This window comes from Ziziphus jujuba, chromosome 11 (assembly GCF_031755915.1).
Source record: "Ziziphus jujuba cultivar Dongzao chromosome 11, ASM3175591v1".
NCBI classification, from domain to species: domain Eukaryota; kingdom Viridiplantae; phylum Streptophyta; class Magnoliopsida; order Rosales; family Rhamnaceae; genus Ziziphus; species Ziziphus jujuba.
The window spans coordinates 16,512,615-16,535,900 of NC_083389.1; the positions used below are offsets into that span (position 1 = coordinate 16,512,615).

The window sequence follows — 23,286 nt, forward strand, 5'->3', positions numbered from 1 at the left end:
CGAAGGGTACCTACAAAACTTTAACCCACTAATGAGTGCGAATTCCCACTTCGTAAACCGTACTGCAGATCCGCCGAAGTTAAACTCTAGTACTTCTGGATTGTTGGACACAACTTGTCTGCAAAGCAGGTGATGCACTAACTGACCAAAGAACCGGAGGTTCTTCATGTCAAGTAAGTGTCCAAAACATGTTTGTCTATACTTTTCGAGCTGCTCACTTGTGAGGACACTTGTAATTACTTTGTTCGCCTCTATTGGATTCCCGAATGAATGTGCCCTAACTTTATTTATATCGGCATCCTGCAACATCCATTCCTTTGGAGCATCGATGGGTTGCAATATGAAGTACATAAATGGAACTGACATCAACAATTTAATCATACCCTATTTTTCCACCCTAACTTGATAATAATAATTTCCAACTAAATCTTAAGACATATGGGTTAACATTTTTGCACAAGTGGTAATTACCGATGAAACCATCGGTAATCAACCTACAATGAACTAAAAAAAAGCCCGATGGCCTATCGGCAATTACCGATGGCCATCGGGTGAAGTTTTTCTTCAGTTTTCACATTCATGAATAAATACTGTCACATGTCTTATCATTTACCGCACAAAACAACATAAATGAATATAAAACTTACCATATCAGATGGGGGAGAGGAAAGTGGAACGTGCCCTCGAAGTTTGGTGCTTTCCATCTCAGATTTGGATTTCTGCCTAGTAGTACGTTGACGCTTAGAGTCGGGTGCTGCTGTGCTACCACCGCGTCTCTTACTTTCCACCTTCTTAACTCCCTTCTTCGGTTGACGTCGCAAGTTCCTCTTTGGTGCCATTATAAAGTACAATCTACAAATGTACATTGACAACATTAATAAACTTTTATCTACCTTTAACAACATTGTCAACTATGTATGCATACATGTATAAATATCCGCAATCCTCAATTTCATACGCTCTCTTCCTAAGGATATTGTGCATGCCATAGCATTTACTGAACATTTAATGTATAGCAGTGTGCATGCCATCTAAATCTTTCTATCTTCTTCTTCTTTAATTTTTTCTTTTTTTCTTTTTTGGGGATAAAGTGTTTGCGTGTTTGCTTCTAGCTAACCATGTACCTAAAATTTTATGCATCGATCTTCTCTCTCTCTTTCTCTCTCTCTCTCTCTATATATATATATATATATCTATACCTTTAGAAAGTACTAACTCTAGAATTCTCAACTTCAATTCTAATTAATCATAAAGTATTTTTCTCTTATCTCCATGTACTGATTTTTAGTAATAAATTACCCTAGCAAAAAGGAAGAAGAAAAAACTTAAAAGAAAACAGAAGGTCTGAAAAGCAACTAAGATTTCTAATGCAGCTATAGTCTAAAGTGAGGTTTTAATAGAGCAACCCACAATTGTGGCCAATTATGATGCTACATGCAGAAGCAGATAAAGTGAAATATTGAAATGACTGGAGAGGAAGTAGTCAATTCACCCAAAACAAAAAAACAAGAAAGTGAAGTATAGAGGTGGAAGACTAGATAGAAGCGACGCAACAGACAGATTGTTATAAGCCAATCAAAAGCAGTCCTTAGACTATATATATACATATCATATTCATGTTATATTCAATTATTTCTTACCATACAATATATGTCTAAAAAATGTGCACAGAAAGTTGCAGACTATAATCTGAACATGTAGGTTAAGCTGGACTGCAACATGTCCACCACTTCTATATGAGTATGTCAACTAATGTAGCTACATCTCTTCCCCATACTGCTTGTGTTTAACCTGATTTGGTTGTAAAAGCTCAGACCTACCGACACCTATATATGCTATACAAATCATTCACTTCATATTTATTTTATCTGTATACAAATCCAAAAAGAAATATAATTAGTTTCCTAAGGGTCAAGTACATTTTTAAAAAAATTCTTCTTTTCAACCCACAAAAGCAGTTTTCTAGACAGAGTTTGAGTATCATGCACTAGTGAGATAACACCTTTAGCTTAAGGATTTAAACTTTGATCAGGGTAAAAATCCTTATATCCCTAAGTTGTAACAAATACATATATATACATATGTTATGTTTTTTTATTACAAACTAACATTATTCTTCATCAAATTCATTGATTTCCCTGCCTTTATCCTTTATTTATTTTTCATGCTTAGGGATGTCTGTCGATGGAACCCAAAAAAAAACATTTTTTTATAAAAATTTAAAAAAAAAAATTAAAAAACGACGTGTCGTTTGGGTGTCGTTCATCCCAGATGACATGTCGTTCAATCCATCTTCAACCCTTGTCCGGGTCGACCCAAACCCGCCTAAACCAGTCCCGACCCGATTCTTGACCCAGTTATTTCTTCCACCTCCGGCCACCGTTCAAGGCCAAACCGGTCCCATTTTTTTCCTCTCTTCATTTCCTACTAATGCCCAATATCAATCTATCCTAAAATCTAGGTTATAATCACTTCCATACAAAAACCTAAATCTTCAAAAATTCCACATTTTAAACCGGTTCTCAAACACTAAACAGAAATCACAAGTTTCAATGTCTCATTGTACTAAATTTGTAAGTGTTTAACGGTAAGGTAAGGCAACAAATAAGCACAAAAAATATAAATAAAAACCCACACTCCACGGCAATGAAAGAAATAAACACAAAGCCAAATCCACACAAAAACAACCCACACCGGTCCCACGGCAACAAATAAACAAAAAGATTCAACCAATTACCTCGGACAGTGCTGAGATGAGATCCTAATGTTTGGCTTTTCCACGACAGCTTTGGTTTGGTTTTTTGTATTTGTGTGTTTGTGTAAAGCCGTTTGTTTGGTTTTTTGTATTTTTGTATTTGTATGAAAGTGTAAAGACGTTTAGAAAAGGAAAAGTTGATTTTTGTTTGGTTTCAAAAATAAGAGGATATGTAAGTAATTGTTTTTTGTTTGAACGTTATAAGGGATATTGAGGGGTAGAACAAAAAAGATATGAAGTGAGGGGGCAAAATTCATTAACCTCGGTCCTATGAGGGTATTGGGCCAAATTCCCCTTTCATAGGACTAAACCATCTCTCCTAACTTAAGTGGGAGACCATGCCTTTTGGGATTGCATGAGCCCACATCCTTCTTTATGATCCTTATGATTATAATCCTTTGTTATGATTATAATCTATATTATTCACGATAAAGTGATTAAGATTATGTTAAGCCATGTTTTTTGTTTTTTATTTTCAAAATATTATTTTTAAAATATAGAATAGAAAAATATTTTTTGCTGTTTAATGAAAACAAAGAGCATTTGGCTATTAATACTTGAAAACAGTTTTCAAATTTTTTTTTTATTTTTTTCTACTTTTTTTTTAAACATAAAATTAACTTCTTTTTTTTTTTTTCACTCCTTCTATGATTAATAATTGTTCCATATTATCAGTCAATTATCTTTTCATTAATTAATTTTTAAACCTTATTGATATTATACAATATATGTTATCAATTTTTTTAATGTGAGTTTCAAGCAAATAAATTCATGTGTATACATAAATAAAATAACTATTAGGACTTAGAATTTTGTATTAATTAAAAAATTAAATTCTATAAGTCTAACATAATATTTCCAACTATAAACATCCATAAAATCTTATATTAGCATAATAATAAAACTACTAACTTTTATATGTTATTAACATAGTCAAGCCACATGTTTAGATCTTCTTAACACTGTTGCAGAGGAAAGGTAAAAACAAAAATAAACAATAAAAAGGAAAAAAATAAATACAATGGGAGATAAGGGGAAAAAAATGGAGATAAGAAAAAAAAAACTTATAGAAAAACAGAAAAACAATGAAAAAGAAAAAGTAAAAATTGAAAAATTAAAATTTTTTTTTCATAGAAATGGAAAATAAGAAAAAAAAATGGAATAAAGGAAAAGTAGAAAATTAGGAAAAAAAAACAAAATAGAAGAGAGAGAGAGAGAGAGAGAGAGAGAGAGAGAGAGTATTTGATAAGGAAAAAGCAGAAAATAAGGAAAAAAAAAAAACACTTGCAAAATAAATAATTGATATAAGAAATCTTCCCCCCTCCCCGCCCCCCCTCCCCCCCGGGGGTAAAAAAAAAAACAATGATAAAAGAAGATAAAAAAATAAAATAAAAAACCAGTAGGTATATAACGAAGGAAAAGAAAATAAATAATAATAATAATAAAATAATTGATATAACTTATAAAGGATTGAAAAAAAAAAGATAAAAAAAATTTAAAAAAATAGAAAATAAAATAAAAGAATAAAAAATTTTAATTGGATATATTTATCAAGGTATAATATTCTATCTTTCTCTCTCTATAACTTTCTCTTTCTAAGATATTCTAGAGAATTGAAATAATATTTTTTTTTCTATAAGTTTCTCTCTATAAGATAGAGAAACACACACTATAGAAAAATGATCAAGAAAATAAATTAAAATAATATATATTTTATTATTTTCAAAACAGGTGAAAATGTCATTTTATTGTTTTTTAATTTTTTTTCTCATTTATTTTCTAGAACTGTTTTTGAAAATTGATGGCCAAACAGGAAAGCTTTTGTTTTGAAAACAGTTTTCTGTTTTACAAAATAAAAAATTATTTTAAAAACAGATGGTCAAAACAGGCCCTAAATTTTCTTGTGGTGTTTGGATTTGTACATTTCCGTGTTGTTTCTTTCCTTATACTCCTGTTTCGTGGTCATTCACATGTGGCCGTTTTATCTTGATATTTGCAAGTACATTCTGTCAATCTAGTTCTCAGTGCTTAAGTTTGAGTTATGTTACTTGTTTGAATTGCTCAAGTTTGTTAAGTTATAAATTCACTTCTCTAGACTTCTGTCATCACAATCGGAGTTAGAGACCAAACATGAATGAGTTTTGAATTGTAGTTTTGAAATTCTCATTTGAGTTGAGCTGAATTTCTTGGAAAAGAAGAAAATATACATGGAAAGAAGAAATAGTGAAGTGTGAAGGCTAGATTTTTAGGATGCTATGGAACAAGAAATGGTCATGGTATTCCTAACATTAGAGATAAAGAAGACGAGGCTCAAAAGGGTGTTCAACCTTTTTCTCTAAGTCTTTTTTATACAATTTTATTTCATAGTCATAGCTTGACAAAATCAATTTATGGAAGGTTAGATATATTCATATTGTAAATTTTGGTCCCTACCTAGAGACAGCTCTTTAGGGTGCTCAAATGTCCTAAAGGAGTTTTTGATTTTTGAATGAAATTAATAAGTTCAGAGGTTTATTCCTTTCCTTTTCTCTGCATCTCCTTGGTGAAAACCTTTGAGTGGTGAGATCTAACTCTATACCTCTTTGGTGGGTTTCCTTAGAACAGTGAGTTTATTTAGTTCTGCATCCCCTTGTAACTTCCTCCGGACGGTGATTTTCTGTATCTCTTTTTGAGACCAAAACCTTTTTCGCAAAGAAGTAAAACGCGCTCTACCTCTGTTACGTTGTCCAAGTAAAGCTTGAGTGTATATTTTAGACTCTGCTTCTCTGCAAGTTTATCGTTAACTAAAACCTTTTCATGTCCCTTTAAAGCCTTTGATAACATAGCTAACCAAAATGTTGACATTTATTAGCTTCTAGACCATGGACTAAATGAAAACACTTATCTAAACTCACCAATGGGTTTCCTATGGCATCCAAATTATCACAAATTGAGTTAAACTATAGAATATATTCATCGATTAAGCGACTACCGTTTGTCCAATCCCATGAGATTATCAACTAGAAGTATCTCGTTTTCCTTTGTGGTTGGCATGAGATGTTCTTCAATTGTACGTGCTCCAAACAAGAGTAGCTATATTCAAGCCATATGTAATACTTAGTGTGTCCACTGTCACGGTGCCAAGTGACCAAGTAATCAACAAGCAATCATTGCAATGCATAATTGGGATTGTGCATTGTTTTATCAGCTGTAAAGCGCGATCTGCCTTGCTGGTTTTACAAATGATGAGTCTAGGTTCAATTTCGATTGAGAGATTTTTTGCTGAAAATTAGGACTGACTGCTTTGATATCATAATGAATTTTATTTTTCTCAATGTATTTTTTCACGACACTTTGATGCAGGAACTTTATTGTGTTATAACTTATAACCCCTCAAACATCGCTCTAGATGATACTTGGGTCTGTTTGGGTACACATTTGTGTACCAAGCTGGATTACATGGTACACATATCCAATTGTGAAGCACCATGTGTCACACTCAATCCCATTCATTTAAAAAAAATCCAACTATGTATATATGAACACCTCTGCTATGGTGTATATCAGACATATACCATAATTTGAGCGTTCAAATGTCAGGTAAAATGATGTCTAACAAAGTTGTCAGATAACATATTATCTGACGTTGAACGTTTAAATTATGACATATATTTGGTATGCTTCATAGAAAAATTATATATATGAATGTGTACCTATATGTATGCGTATTTTAGAAGAAAGACTTTGTTTTGTGTGGTTTGCATGGAAGGTGGGCAATGCAATTGAAGTTGTTATAAAACATAACTCTGAGAAAGCCCAAAAATACTTGAAATTTAATTACTATGAAGTGGAAAGAGTGACAGAAGCTCTTCACCCACGCTCGCAGCTTTCCCTTGCATGGCCAAGGATTGGGAATGTTTCCTCTTTCAGGAGTGTGCTCAAGGTAATCAAAATACCTGCTAATCTCTACTTTGAAAACGATAAACAATTCCATTTACCTTTTTCTTTCGTTATTTGGAACCGTGTTGAAGAGTAGTCATATTCTAATCCTCTATGTGGAAAACCATTATGCAGAGAACTCCAAGCGAAAGCGTAAGGAAAAAAACTCGGGGATGTAGACAATTTGACAGAAAAGAAGGTGGATGAAATTTTGAAAAGATTATTACATGATTTCAAAGAAAATGAACTTGAAGCCAATGGATGGACGTTGATGCTCCCTGCATTCAGCATCTCAAAAAGCGACTTTAAATGCATATACTAGTATTGTTGCTAATAAGTACAATAGAATGTAAATCAGCTCTCTGCATCCTGGTTTTGTCATACAGATCTCCATTGGCATACAAGGACCATGACTTTAGAAGAAGCGGCTCCAGGTCCTGTCATGTTGGCTTTTATACCAGATGGAAACCCTACTAGTTGCTACTTTGGTCAGACTGAAGTTGCTGAAATTTGATTTTGTCCTTTTCTTTTTTTGGTACAATATAGCTTTAAGATTCTGTATGTTCATATGTGCTACTTTAAAACTATAGTGCTGCTGCCAAAAATATGAATAAAAATTTTAGTTGGAAGAATAAAGTACACCTTAGATGTGTGTGGGTAAACAATCTATGCTAGTTTGGTAACACGTTGCTTTTTGTTTTGTCCTCTATGTAACATCTTTAATTTATATAAATATTTGAGAAATTGATACCGCACTTTGAACTTGATCGAAGTTCACACTTTACACTTTAAATAATTTTTTCTTATAATTTGCATTTGAAGCTCACAAAATTCTTACGTCATTGGTCATTTTGTGAAATTCTAAATGAAAATAAAAGTGTAAAGTGCAATTTTATGTAATTTAAATTGCAAATTGCAAAAATTTCAAAAGAAAATTATTATTTTTTAATAAGTTAATAAGCAAATAGCAAATGAAATGTAATTTTTCAAAAGTAAAAATAAAAATCTTCACATATAATAAATATTTCGAAACATAAATAAATTAAAACCAATAAAAATTTGGAATATGTTAAAAAAAAAAAAAAGCGTAGATTATTACAAAAATGCAAATGTAATTTTTCAAAAAATAAAAATAATAATTTATGCATATACTTTAGAGATTAGAAGGAAAAATAAAATAAAGGACCTCATAAAAACAGTGGTCAAGTATTTATAAAACATAAAAGAAAACTTTAAATTTTTTTTTTTTATAAAATATGTCCTTTTATTTATTATATTTAGTTTTTTATATTTATATTTTTTATTTACAATAACTAGTTATAAAATTTTTATTTTTCAATTTTTTACTTTTTTCATGCTTGTTCAAAAAAAAATTTTTTTGGTTTTTGTTATTTTTAGGATACCAATTTTATTTTTATAAATTCTAAATAATAATTTGTACGTATTATATAGATTCTAAATATAAAATGAAATAAATGAGCACCTCTAAAAAAAAAAGGATAAGTTTTTTATAAAATCTAAAAGAAAAGTTGGAAAATTATTTTTATAAAATATGATCTTTTATTATTACAAGTATTTTTTTTATTTTTTTTTATTATTTTGAAAAAAATAAAAATAAGATTTTCTAATATGAATTTTTTTGTAAAATTTTTACTTTTCCAAAAAAAAAATTATTTTTTAATTCATGTTTATTGGTCTTTATTTATTTATTATTGTAGAATATGTACTACTTGAAAAATTACATGTTCTAATTTTTTATTGATCTTTATTTATTTATTTTACAGTATCTATTATATGTAAATATTTTTATTTTTGAAGAATTACATATGCAAATCTTTAACTTTTTTACTAACTTATTAGAAAAATAATAATCATCTTTAAAAAAAAAATTTATTAATATATTTGTTAAAAAAAATTTACAATTTACACTCTAAACTATATACAATTGCATTTCACATTTTAATTTCTATTTAATATTTGATAGTACCCGATTGTGGAAAGATTTTGTAAATTTGGAATGCAAATTATCAAAAAAAAAAAAAAAAATTCTTTAATACCAATTCTGATAAAATTCGAAATGCAACTGTTTCAATTTCTTTAAATATTCTGTTTAGTTAATTTAGATGGTCACAGTTTCTATATTCAATTGATATGGATTTTAACAATAATGATATTAGGCAGACCCACATTGGGGCACAAGGGAGGTTTTCAATTTTCTTCGCATTTCAACTAATACATCCTTACTGACAAACTTGTGCCCCTCTCCCTCTTCTCATGTGGTCCTTTTTCGGCAATTTCCCTGCATATAGGCCTGGGCCTGACAAGTTCTCTTTATTATTATTTTTAAGTTATTTGTTTCATCTATCTAAATTATTGTTATTATTATTACATATATATTTGTTATTTTAAAAACTATCTAAATTTTTTTTTTTATCTCACTTATTAAAATTATATAATATTTATAATACTTATTAGCAATTTGTTATTCTTATCATGCTTGGTTAATTACTATTTAATAAAAAATAAATTTATAATTGAAACTAGAATACACTTTTTGAACAATACAATATTTATGTAATTGCCTTTTCTCTTTTGGTAAATACATAATAAAATTTATGTAAACCTTTAGATTCAATGACAACTTTTTTTTTTATTTTTCATTTTTTAACTTTAATTAGTTTTATATGTCTAAAATATATAATAAATTTGGAATAACTATGAAGAGATACTTATTAACATAACATTCATTTCCTCATTATTAGAAGATTGTGTTTGAATGTAATACCTGGTAAAATCTTACACAATTCCTTAACATGACATGAACCCATAAGAGTTATTCAGTGTTCAGATTTAGCATATAAATGTCAAGTTGACAACAGTCAATTTGTTAACACACATTAATTTAACAGATCAAAACAACAAATGACCCGTTTCACCCATTAAAACAGGGTCATTTTAGTAATTAGATAATAAGTGAAAAATAAATCTAGTTTTATGATTATGATTGTATTATTTTAAACAATTTATATTTCTAATTCCCCTTTACCTTTAAAAAAAAAAGAAAAAAGAAAAAAAATTATTTGTAAATTTCCCACTTTTTGTTTGTAATAATATATTATTATTTTATGTATGCTAGATTATTTATGTATTTTAGTTGCAATTTATATTATTTATTGGAATTTAAATATATTCTGATAGCTAATATTATTTTTTCCTTTTTTCCTTTGCTTTTTTAGATAAAAATTATTTTATAGAATATAATACAAAGCATACAGGTCGAACGGATGAAATATTAAATGGTTAATTTTTTTTTTATATTTTCGTAATTATTATATAATTTATACATATATTAAAGTAAAAATCATATATCATAAAAAAGTATAATTTCAAATTAGTTTCTCCCATGCTTTGGCCACCCTAAACAATTTATTCTTTTTTTATTTTTTATTTTCTAATACCCTAATCAATTTATTCTGGTTCTACCTCTGTGAGGGAGAGTTACAGTAAAAATATAATGATTATCATTAGCTTAAGCTTGTGGTTTATTAATTAATACAATAAAACCATTAACCGAGGGTCCATTAAACCATGGATTTGTAGTCAATCGGTTGGTTGGTTGTTGGTTTTACTTCCTTGTTCTCATAAAAAACGTTGGATTCATTTGGCATTTTTGATATGCTGTATGATGCAGAAATATAATATGTAACACCCCGTCCCATAGTACAACGGAAATTTTCCAACTTTAACCAAGGTTGACCATTGACCGTTGATCGTTGACCGAAGGGGTCAAAAGTTGACTTTTTGACTCCGATGGAATTCTAGGTTGACTGAGGTACCGTTACGAAGTATACGTTGGCATGAGTTCGTAGACTAGTAGCACGTCGAAAATGGAGCTACGGTTTGGAAGTTATGGGCAAAACAAGTCGAGGTGCAAACTGTCCAAAAGGTGCCGGGAGTTGACTTTTCATGGTTGTAGAATTTTGCTTTGACTTTTATATGGTTGTAAAGTGCTCGTCGATACGAGTTCATAGACTAGCGGCACCCTTAAATTGGACATTTGGTTAAAAAGTTATGGACATGTGAAGTTTTCCGAATATCGTAATATTTTAATATTTTTGAATGGATGAACAGTGAAATGCCACATGTCGACATCTGAGAGGTCCACGTGGGTGAACAGTGTCACCCACGGTGGCTTTTATTTTGGCAAAACGGCGGGGAAGGAGAGAGAAAAAGAGAGAGGGAGAGAGAAAGACCACCAGCTGCGGGACTTGTCAACTTTTCCGGCCGAATCTTGTCACACGCGCTGGCCAGCCAGGAGCGCCTCTCTATTCCCGGCCAACCCCCAAAATTTCACGGCCAACCAACTGGCCATCGGCGATGGTGATTTTTCCGGCGATGGTGATTTTTCCCCTCCACCATCGGCCACCTTTGTTTGACCCATTTCCGGCCATTTTCAGGCCACATGCGCTAGCCACCCCTCACCACCTCCTCATTTCCGGCTAGCCCACCAAATTTCACGGCTCTTGGACCTCCGACACGCCGGGATCGGAGTATTTTCCGGAGAGGGGCTGAAAACCTTCAAACCCAGATCTCTTCGTCGTCCAGCCTCCATTTGCCTCACTGCCGGTCCCGATGGAACCCTCTCCCCTTGATCTACAAAACCCCCAAAAATCTCAGTCATCGGCCACCGGACGCGCCGCCGCCGGCGACAGTTACCAGTGACCGCGACGGCTCGTCGGAGAAATCACTATTCCGGCGAGTACCCAGTTGCACTGCCGGTCCCTCCCCACTAATTCCGACCCCCTGAATCCAAATCCGAAGTCCTTTTTCTCCAATTCGTGATGGTTTGAGAAAATCGAAGAGTTGAATCTCGAAAGCTTTCTAGCGAGAGTCCGGCCACCTCGGGTCCGATCTCCGGGAAATAAGACCGGATTCGTAATCCTCGTCACTCAAGCTTCGATTCAGTATATTATTCATCAATTTTGGTTAACGTTTGTGTTTAACCACCCGGATACCGGGTATTATTTACCCAAATAAAATATTAATTTATTTGACTTTGTGTGAATTATTGTTCTAGGAGCACGTGTGCGTCGTGGAATTGATCCCATAGAGGATCTTAGGTTAATTGCGTGCTCCAGGTGAGTGACCCACCTTGAAAACTATTTTGGGATGATTAATTATGTTTATTTGGTGTTAATTTGGTATTTAGAATTTTGCTCATGTGGTGGAAATTTAATTATAATTTTCGAAAATTATTATTTTATAAGTACGTATATGTTTATTGATGCTAAACGGAATTTTAGGTTATTAAAAAATCTCCGATTTTTATTATTGTGATTTAATTGTATTTATTACACATGAGCAAAGTATTTTCATTAATTAATTATATCTGGATTTTTATATTATTTTTTTTGGGCATAATTGGTTTAAATATTTTAAGGAAAATGATTTGTTTAAATTGGTGGTTTCAAATTTGATAATTATGCCCGTGGAATATTATTTGATGGACTTTGTGCTACGAGAAAAATTATTAGTATATTTTTATCGATGGTTTCGTACTGGAAATGTTAAAGGAAAATGTGGGATGGTCAATTTAAAAACTGGTATAATTTCCACGGTGATTTTTGAAAAATCAGTACGGTAATAAGAAATTTAATAATTGGTTTTAGGCGCACTCATATAGTATTGGTGTTCTGGTTGTATATGTGGATTAGCGTGTAAGTTATTATGTCTCCCGTGAGTTGTCATTGGATCGAGGGCAGGCAAGTCTTATATACTGCGCATCAGCCGCTCCCCTCTGTGGCTGGGATGACGGTTTCAGCAGCGGCACTGTCAGGACGCCGAAGCGCCGTATGCAAGTTTCTCTCTTTAACCTCCCCGCCAGTTGGTGCTCAGGACGTTGGGTATCAGAGCGCATCACTGGTTTATGGTGTGATGCGTCAAGTATAAATTTTCGGATAGAAATTTCAAACCCTAAAGTGTTCAAAAATTATTTATTATATTTTATTACATTTTATTTATATTTGGGTTATTTAATTATTATTTATTAAATTAACGACTCCTTGGTTTTGGGCATTCGAATAATCGGGTTTTGCGAAAATGTTTTAAAAGGGGAACATTTCCAACGGAGTGAACAGTGAGAGTTTTGAGAGAAATTATTACTTTCACATGTTTATTACTATTTATCTATTTAAATTGTTTGATATTGATTAATTAAATCCCTTTATTTGTTATATTATTAATATTTAAAGTGTACAATAGATAGGGTCACTCACTGAGATGATTAGCATCTCATATTTTTAAATTCCGTTCCCCTAGGTCCAGGTTGGGAGACGTTGATGGTCCGGGGCGAGCCCGACATCTCAGTTCATTGCCGAAAGTCCAAGGAGCATTTTCTTCCCTTGTTCCTCTCCATCTTGTATTACTTCTTTATCTGTCATCGTATAAATTTCATATTTATTTGTATAATGCTCTTATACTGCATTGGATATTTAGTTATTAATTACGCATTGATTTACTGTTATTCATTTGGAGTGCTGTAAATTTGTGGAATCAAATTGTAGTATTGTGGAAGGAATAAGGGGATGAATATAGAAGTGTGTTTTCAGTGCAGGAAATTTGTGGTAAGTCCAACCCTTAGGGGAGGTTCTGCCGAATTTTCCATTGGAGGGTCCGGTAGGGTTTTCCTGGGATCAGGCTTATCAACCCTCATTTTTTTTTCGGGTTCCAAGTATAGCCTTAATATTCCAAATTAAAATATGTACAACCATTGTATTAGTATTTATTTATTTATTTATTTATCAGCAGGATGCAAACCTACAGTCAAGCAGACTCTAGTAGAGATAATGCATGGTTGGTGGAAATTGACTAAAGGTTCACATCACAATGCGGGCGTGGGAAACCCATCAAGGTTGCTGGTGTTTTGATAGTGGGCTTTACTAAAATAAGTTTATGGTGCCGACTACCATTCAATATTTTTTGTTAATGTAATACTTAAATTATTATAACTTTTACTTTTTAGTGGAAGAAAAAAAAGATACCATCATTATTTAATCATATTTATAATATGGGAATATTATTTTTAGCATGAATTATTGAATATAAATGTTAAAATTTGGCATTGCTATTAATATTTATCATTGAAAATTTTATATTAATATCAAATTTTAGAAATATTAATGATAAAATAACATTATTGGAGAAGTTTCTTAAAATTAAAATTACTTGTAACACTGTCAATCAAAGTAGGTGACTCATAATCATAAGTTTTTAAATTTTTGTTTTTTTGGTCCTTTTGCCGCATTAAAAAAGATATATTCAATTAAGATTTTAAATGACTTATATAGAATTAAAAATTATGTGATATTCAACCTAGATTTTAAATTTTTTTAAAAGTTATGGAATATTTAATATAGAGCTTTTAAACACATAAAATAAGTGTCTATATTTCTAATATGGCGCAATAATTTTAATAATGCACAAAGTCTATGGAGATATTCCTCTGTTTTCAAACCTGACTGCCTGATGAATCAGTCTGAATAGCAATAACTACGTCCATGGGTGTCAATGCACTGAAAATGAAGTTCACATGTTCTTCCACTTGCACTGTGAGGTGGCAAAGAGAGTTTGGTTTGCTAGCCCATGGAGCATGAGATGGGAGGTGGTGGGCTTCAATGATATTTTCTCCTTCCTTAATTGCATTGCCAACCCAAAAGATGTACTCCCAGTCAGACCCAAAGATAATGATATCTTGTTTGCCTTTAGTGCCATCACCCTTGAACATCCATGGTGGATTAGAAATAAAGCAATCCACAATGGAAAAAGACATAAGACTTGAATCATCACTAGAGATCATTAGAGGAAGATTTAGAGAGTTGAAGGATGCTCAATTCCATGAGGGAAAAGATGAAACTTGCCAAATGGCCTCTAATGACTTGGATTCAGTCAAGTGGAGCTCCCACCATCTGGCACCATCAAACTAAATTTGGATGTGGCTGTGAGAAGAGTAGGAAGCCATCTGGGTGTGTGTTTGGGCCAAAATATTAATTTTCCAATTTAATATTTTTAATTCATTGAAATATTATTTTGGGAGATTAATTAAATGGCTTTAGTCCCACATTAATTGGAGATTAAATGGTCATGTAATTGTCACATGTATAAATTGAAATTTTGAAGTTGGAGTTTGGAAAAAAATCCCACATCGGAAGCGCATGAAGCAACTCAAAGTTCTCTACATATATAAATAGGAGCTTCATTGGCTTTGAAGAGACCTCTACACACATCCACAAACGACTACAAGTATATAGACTAATTAGTTTATTCTCTTTAGAATTTATTTTTTGTAGTTTATTGTTCTTAGTTGTTTTTTTAGTTGAAATTTTATTTTTTAAAGTCCTTTAATCATTAAGGCAATCGGATCTTGTAAGATTATTTTTTGTTCTTCAATAATCAATACAATCGTCTAAGAAGTTTGATTCAATTGGCACATTTTTTTGTTTTATTTTCTTTGAACTTTTACAGGTTTGAAGTGGCACACCTGCAAATTTAGGAGACGATAGATTGTTGGAAATTTTTCGACTTTGTTCCAACATATTTTTTTGGCATGCTCGGTGGGACACACATGAATTTTTCAACCGAGGACAATGGTTCACACTTGATCAAGATATCTGGAATCTGACCTCTGTAACAACAACAAAGAGGAGGAAGTTGGCAAGACTCTCAACTCGGCGGAGATGTCCACCCAGGAATTGATCCGTGAGCTATCCCGAGATTTGAAAGAATGTCAAAAGAAGATTCCACATATCATGAGACTCAGAAACGAATGTTGGAAGGTATCATGGATTTGTTGCGTTAACAATTGCAGGTTTCTCAAGCCTCGTTGAGTGGCGCAAGGACATTTACTGGCCAAGAAGAATAGGTGCAGGCCTTTTCAGTTGTGCCTGAAGGCAACAAGATAAGAACTGACCCACCAACTGTTTCGGCAAGAAAAAACGAAAATGAAGGAAGGATAGTCGTTCCAAAACAACAACCTTAGATTCTCCCACCAACTCGGAGCCCAATTCATGGTGGAGGACTAACCGAAAACCAAGGCTAGAATGTTAGAAATGATTGGGAAGAACAGATTGTACTGTCCCCTCAGGCCGTACCATATGTAGTGCAGGCTTTTCAAGCAGCACCTTATGGCATGCAGGCCCCTTAAGCTACAAATAATGTTAACGGAGGAAGGGCAAACTTTTAGCCCCATGTTGTCCTATATATCCGAAATCAAGGTCATAGTAGGAGGCATGCTGAACAATTTGGTCAAAACTTTCTGTATGGCCAAAATGAAGATCATCACCACCAGGCCGACTACCATGGTCCGACATGGAGATGCGAACATAATGTCTAGAACTGGATGAACAACGACCATGGAATGGATAGGGAGGCCATCGAGATCATCATCCAGGAGATGATCGGCCTTACCCCGAGGCCAATGATCGGGTAGAGTTTCCAAAGGGATTCAGATTTCTTAAATTCACCTTGTTTTCAGGTGAAGAAAATCAATCCATTGTGGAGCACATAGGTCGCTTCACTATCCAATGTGGAGAAGCTGTGGCCAATGAATTTTTAAAGCTTCATTTGTTTGCTAACTCTTTGACAGGTTCTGCTTTCTCATGATACATCAACCTACAACCAAATTCGATCCATATGTGGCAAGAATTAGAGTAAAAATTCCATGAGCAATTCTACAGGATTGAGCTGGAGATCTTCATGGCTGATTTGTCACATTTGTGTCAGATGGAAGGTGATTCAGTGGAGAACTTTATTGTCAAGTTCAAGAAGGCAAAGATCAGATGTCATTTGGATATACCAGAAAGAGAGTTTGTAAAGCTAGCCCAGAGTGGATTGAGCTACAAGTTTTGGAAGAAGTTTGAAAGGACATAGTTTCATGATTTGTTCGAGTTAGTCTCTCAAGCATCTAGATACAAAAGTATTTTGAGGGATGAATATAAGAAGAAGAACTCATCTCGGAGATCATATTATAGAGATCCAAATACGGAGATTTATTCGGTCGAAGCTGAAGACCAAGGTATCGAGGATGCCTCCGTCGAAATCGATGCTGTTGAGGTAATGGCCACTAGGCCATACATATGCAAAGCTCTAGCTAGATCAACAAAGAACCAGAGGATTCCTCAATTGGTCATGGATATGAAAAAGAATCGACTCGAACCGGAGAAGGTTTACAGTTTTGACATCTCTAAAGCCGACCAAATTTTTGACCATCTGTTGCCCGACAAGGTAATCAAATTACCTGACGGCTATGTTTTACTCATAGCTGAAGAAACTAAAAAGAAACCATACTGCAAGTGGCATGGTATGTGGACACATTAAATTGTTCACTGCGTGGTGTTCCGAAATGCCATCCAAGCATTAATTGACAAGGGCAACTTGAAGTTCCCCGAGAAAGGAAAGGATGTAATGGAAGTTGATAACAATCATTTCCCATCTGCTGAAGTGGATATGGTTTCGGCCAACATTTCTAAGTTGACAAAACCTAGAGTTAAGGTTGATCTAGGACAACCCTCATCTGGCAGAGTCTGGAAAAAGGAAAATAGATCAAGGAGGGAATGTTCGGCCAAAAGGGCTGAACCATCTACTAAGGTGTTTTGTACTCGTTGCAAGCATGAAGTTGACAATGGGAAGAAGCAACCTGTAGAGATATGTGAGCAGAATGTGATAAAATCACCACCAGAGAATTACGGACCATAGTCCAAAGTCAGTGCTCCAGCGCCTAGGACCAAAGGTGCGAGATGGACATTGAAAGCTGAACCATCAACACCAGGGGGAGCAATTTGACTCCAAGCTTCAGGATACATTTTCAAGGGATAATCGAACAAGACTAGTTTCTCATAAAATTGAGAAGCCAAAGACATTTTGGCCGCCAATTACGGAAATAGGTCGCTGGTACCGCATAGGATATAAGTCTTATCAACCACTTACCAGGACTCAGAAGAGACGGATGCAATGGCAACATGCTACCAGAAGGAGATTGGTATAAGAAGCAAATAATCACGAAAAGGCTGCTGAAAAAAAAGGCCAGTGACAATACTAACTCGACCTGAAAATCATAAAAGCAATATAATGAAGGAGTTGAAGTCACATGTCTACGACTTCGAAGGATGACCAGAAAACTTGAAGAGTTTGGCTGAAACTATTGCTAAGAAAGTGGTCATCTCATTTGAAGCTAACACTTTTGGGGTGAAGAAATATGCAAAGAGATGGATAAGAAAGCAGAATGTTGAAGTACGGTCGTGTTTAAATGAGAGGGACAACAATCTAGTGGAGAAAGACATGGTTGATTCTTCAATCGGTAAGTCTTCAACGGTAAAATTTGGAAACATGGAGGAGGTGATGGTTAACATGGTCGTCGTGCTGCCTTTATCTTTTGGATCCTCACCTGGTCAGGAGCACATGATAGAAAAAGATGGTTATTAAATGGGAGTCACGACCTTGAAGGATTCTCAGAAGTAGTACGAGACGTTTAGATGTTGGAGCTAGAAGGCACGGCCCAATACATATAACATCAACAAGTTAATACATCAGGCCGAATTTACATGGCCATTCATTTGATATAATTTGAGCTAGCTAACTTGGTTGCTTTGTAATGTCGAATCTGAAGAACTCAGGCCTAGGTTGAAATCAGGCTAAACTTTATGGCCTTCGTCAAATAGAATGATTGATTTCATCACCTTCAAGGTCAGCCGGATATAGTTGGGTCGTGGCCATGTCGTACGAAGCCAGATTAAAGGTACAGGTCAAATCCATGCTATTGATCAATTCGAACAAGATGGACATGTGGTTGAACAAGTAGGATCTGTATTGTTAGATAAGTCAGACCCATGTCGTTGGAGACAGCCTCTTCTCAGAAGTAAGAATGGAGCTAAAGCTGCAATATCCACAAAGGACCGGCATGATGTGGGCCATGTTAGCATTGAAGACATTATTGATTCACCGGTATAGGTGACCAAGAACGAGTGGTCCAAATGCATAGGGTGAACCAACAGCAAGAGCTTCAGCTATGTGAATGTACCCTTTCGTCACTCGCATTGAAGGCACGCAAAAGATGTACCTACACAATCACAAAAGAAGAAAAGAAAGGTGTTCTTAATTTGAGGGTGGATTGTCTTTGCCTTGGATATTCTTCAGGAAATGGTTGTAAGAAGCTTCTTGCTTTGGAAAGCTGGCTTCTTCATAAAGCAGCAGGCCGTCTCGAGATAGAGTTGTAATAGACAAAAGTTTGCCATGAGGTCTAAGGCCGAGCAAAACAACTAGATCCATCAAGGTCGGTGTCATCATTCCAAACTTGAAATAAAAAACATTGGAAACAGAAGACCAAAAGCAAAGTGTAGCTGCAATTAGGCCCTTGTCACATGGGATGCCAAGACAGGATAGACGTATCGCGGCATAAATTCCAGATTTCATCCAGGTATTGCCGTGATAGGGGTCCAATCGATCCACCATGTAATCCACTCCGGAGGTGTGACCGGCCATAACTTGAAAGGTTTAGAGTCTTCCCACTTATCCCAATCCAAGGATGTTGAGGAAAATGGTAGAACTCTATCCGGGCGAGTTCGGAATGCAACTTCAACTTCACAAGGCATTTTGTCTTTGAATCAGGGGCCAAGGCTAAATTCTTTGTAGAGTTGGTTTCTCTCGATCAAAATCCTATCATCAATAGCATCTTTGGTGTGATTGATAGCCTGCTTAAGCTACTCCATATAGGACGATTTGTCTTTATTGGTGGTCTGCCATATATAGAAGAATACTTCAGAAAATATATATATATATATATATATATATATATATATATATTTGATATGATAAATTAAGGCTATTAGTACCTTTGATACATTTTGGCCATGTGTTATGTGCAATGTTCTAAAAGGCATAAGGCATCATAAGGCGGTAAAGTCAAGCTTTAAGCCTTATGAGCCTAAGTATGAAAAAGCGTTTCACAATTATATTATATTTTAATTATTATAAAACTACTAAATATACAAAATAATTTATATTTTAAATGTCAAAATATATATAAATCTATATTATTTTTGTATGTGCAATGAACATGAATTAGCATATAATTGATCATAATAGATTTATGAAAATTTATGTTTTCCAAGTCTCCAACAACAGATTAGTTTTAAAATATATATGTTACAAACCTATAAGTACCTAATAATTCATAAATTAATACATACTTTAGCTATTACCATAATCTACCTCTTGCTTAATTCTTTATCGGACTCTAATTCAATATTTACATCTTCATCTAACTCATCTTCAGTGCCATCCGATACAAAATTATTTTCCTCGGGTTCCCTAATTTCAACTTGAGCATTTCTAGAACCTTTTTTAGGTGGTAACATATCATTCTGCATCTTATCATCATTACAACATTTGGCAATCCATGATTGTGCATTACTAGCATCACTGGCTAGTAGAGTTGCTAATTTATTACTTTTTTTTTTCTTATTCATCATTTTCATTTTTTTTGTTTAAGAAAAAAAACTTATTCTTAAAAAAAAAATTATTTTTTAACAGTATTTATATTTTTTAATTTCTTATGAATTATTTTTTAATATTTTTTAAAAAATAATTTTAGAAAAAAAAATTTAAATAAAAAGGTTCGTGCTTTTTTTTAAGGCATGCTACCATATAAGGTATTATCTAAGAGCATCATGACTAGACGGTGCTTTTTCTCGCCTTTTAAAACAATGGGTATGTGTGGAGCCATGTGCTTTGGTGAGTGTTTTTCATGTTTTCACATGTACATTAATTAAAAATAATAAATAAAAAAAAAGAGAAAAGACAAAACAAAACATTGAGAAACCGTGTACATATGCATATATTAAAAAAAAAAAAAAAAAAAGGGGCCATGAGATAGTGGACATGTATGAATATATGTATATATATATATATATATATGAAACCGAAAAGTACAGTGGAATGGCTAAACTGAAGACACGTGAATGCTTTGGTTTCATAGATGTGCAGATTTGGAGCATTATTTTGTGCAGAGCCGAGCAAAGGAAAAAGTCAATATATACATAAATTTGTCTGGTTAATGAACTGAAAAAAAACCAACGGCAATCACAAGGCTTCATATCTACATGAAAAGCAAATTGAAAGCAGTAATGTGGCACACAGAGATGCAATGATTATCATTATTTGGATAGGGTGGGGCCGAGTATGGGCTGAGAAGGATGAAGGACATACGAGTACCAGTGCATGGAGCTGATCGATCGGCACAATGGAGGCTTGACTGCCAGGAGAATAAGGTGCTGTTTGTGTATATTTGACAGTGGGATTCGCCAAAAAGTGTTAAAAAAAAATAAAAAAATAAAAAAATAAAAAATAAAATAAAATAAATGGAGTAAGGCCATGATTGTGAGGAAAAGGTGCCATTGTCGGAACCATAACAGGGAAAAAGAAGAACTCACCAGTGGGAGCCGCTGTCCTATACGAAGATGGAATTGCTGATCAAGAAGTTGCTGGTGTTTTCAGTAAAATATGGTGGGCAAGCATGAGATTTTTTTTTTATAAGTCAGTATTAGGGGTTTCGATTTAAATCAAGGAAGATTTTCTTTCCTACAGTGTGGCTGGCCGATTAGGAAGTTATAAAATTTGAAGGCAGAAAATTGGTGGAAGTTTTTTCAATTACAATTTTGAGACGTGGGCGAATGGAAAGAATATGCTATCGAATTTTTATATTTGGATAGTTTTCCTTTGGCAATTTTTAATCGGCTAAATCAATTGGAATTGTGAGAGTTGACTTCCAATTGAAAGGGTAGTTGTTTGGAAAATATCATGGGGGGGAAAGATTATATTTTGGCCCTTCACTTGTCAATCAAGGTATCTATCGGGAGATTTGGAAACTTTTATAAAAGATTGTATGAAATTTGGATGGATTTTTACCTTCGTACGGCTGAGGAGCAGTTTGGAAATCACAACCTGCAATATAAAAAAAAGGGAGAAGAATTGGTGGGCTTGTAGCTGATATGTATATATAAAGGCTACAAGGAACGCTCAAAATGGAAAAAGGAAATTCTAAGGAATACAAGGAATAAGTAAAGGAGGAAATCTTCCGTTTGAGTTGTAATTTGGAGTTTGGCTTGATTGAGTCTATAAAATGGGGTCAAACTAACCTTTAATTGGTATATGGAGTATTGATGTGTATGGAAAGCCATGGCAATATGTATGTGGCAGCTTATAGTGTTTAGTCAATTTCTGGCCATGAGACGTAATGGAATTGAACCTATTTCTCCATGGTAATTGTGATGACAAGACCAGTACATTAATATTTGCTTTGAAATTTTTACATTACACTACAAAATTACAAAGCAAGGGGGGCAATGTTTGGGCCAAAATATTAATTTTCCAATTTAATATTTTCAATTCATTGAAATATTATTTTTGGGAGATTAATTAAATGGCTTTAGTCCCATATTGATTGGAAATTGAATGGTTATGTAATTGTCACATATATAAATTGAAATTTCGAAGTTGGAGTTTGGAAAAAAATCTCACATCGGAAGCGCATGAAGCAACTAATCAAGCATTCAATTCGAAATTATGCCAAACATAGGATAAGACAATATCTCCCCTTGTTAGTTCTATCTGATTTGATCCAATACTGACCTATCCAGCCGATTTGTAACTATCCGACATACCAAACTCACCCGTATGGTACAAGATTAGACCAGGTCATTGGAACGTCTATTTTGGTCCGATAACAGCCTCCACTTTCATATTGGCACATCGTTAAGGAATGTTGGCACTCAAATTTGAAATGCTATATTTCTATGGCTAGAGAATTCCTCTTTTGTCTTCTTGTTATTTATTTTGTTTTCATGAAGGAACAAATGAAAAAAGAAAGTAAAACAAAGGAAGACTGGAAATCAAGCAATAGAATCTTCTGAATATTCATAGTTCCCCTGGTTGGGTTGGAAGAGGGTGGCTCATAGCTTCCACTTCTTGTACTTCCCAAATCTGTTTCCAAATTGGATTTATGACTAGTTTGTAACGCTCTTTTTCTTTATTTTACAGCAGGAAGCTGGATAACGTTGTAGAAATACAATGTGAAAGGAAAATTGATCCCAATATTAATTCCTCTAGCGGTATGCATTTTTCCAAAAAACAATGTCGGGGCAAGAAAAAGGTGGACAAGAAAAATTGAAACGGATGATAGAATTATTTTTTTGATTTGTTTTTAGCATGAACGTTTTGAATGGGGTTGCTTTTTTCCATTGAAAAATTTCACTCAGACTTTTTCAATTTCGTTATATAAATCCATATAGTTTCGTTTTATATATTCATATTTTTTAAAAAACATATTCAGAACTTGTCCATCGATTTTTTACATTAATTTTTTTATTTAAAAATTATAAATATAATTATAGCAAACTAAAAGATTTAAGTGAAATTTATTCTTTCTCCGACAAAAAGTACAAAGTAAGTAGTGGAAAATATGAGTCAAAGTCTTCCACCAGTTTGTGTCCTCTTCTGTCATTATCTTATTCAATTTGGTTGTATTCTTTGAAATTTCTTTGTTCCTTCCGGAAAGTTTAATGACC

General features: G+C 33.6%; 1 pseudogene; it reads left to right on the top strand.

Annotated features, from left to right (window-relative positions):
• Positions 1-6,455: 6,455 nt before the first annotated feature.
• LOC132800028 (short-chain dehydrogenase/reductase 2b-like) lies at positions 6,456-7,187 on the top strand (annotated as a pseudogene).
• The last annotated feature ends 16,099 nt before the right edge of the window (positions 7,188-23,286 follow it).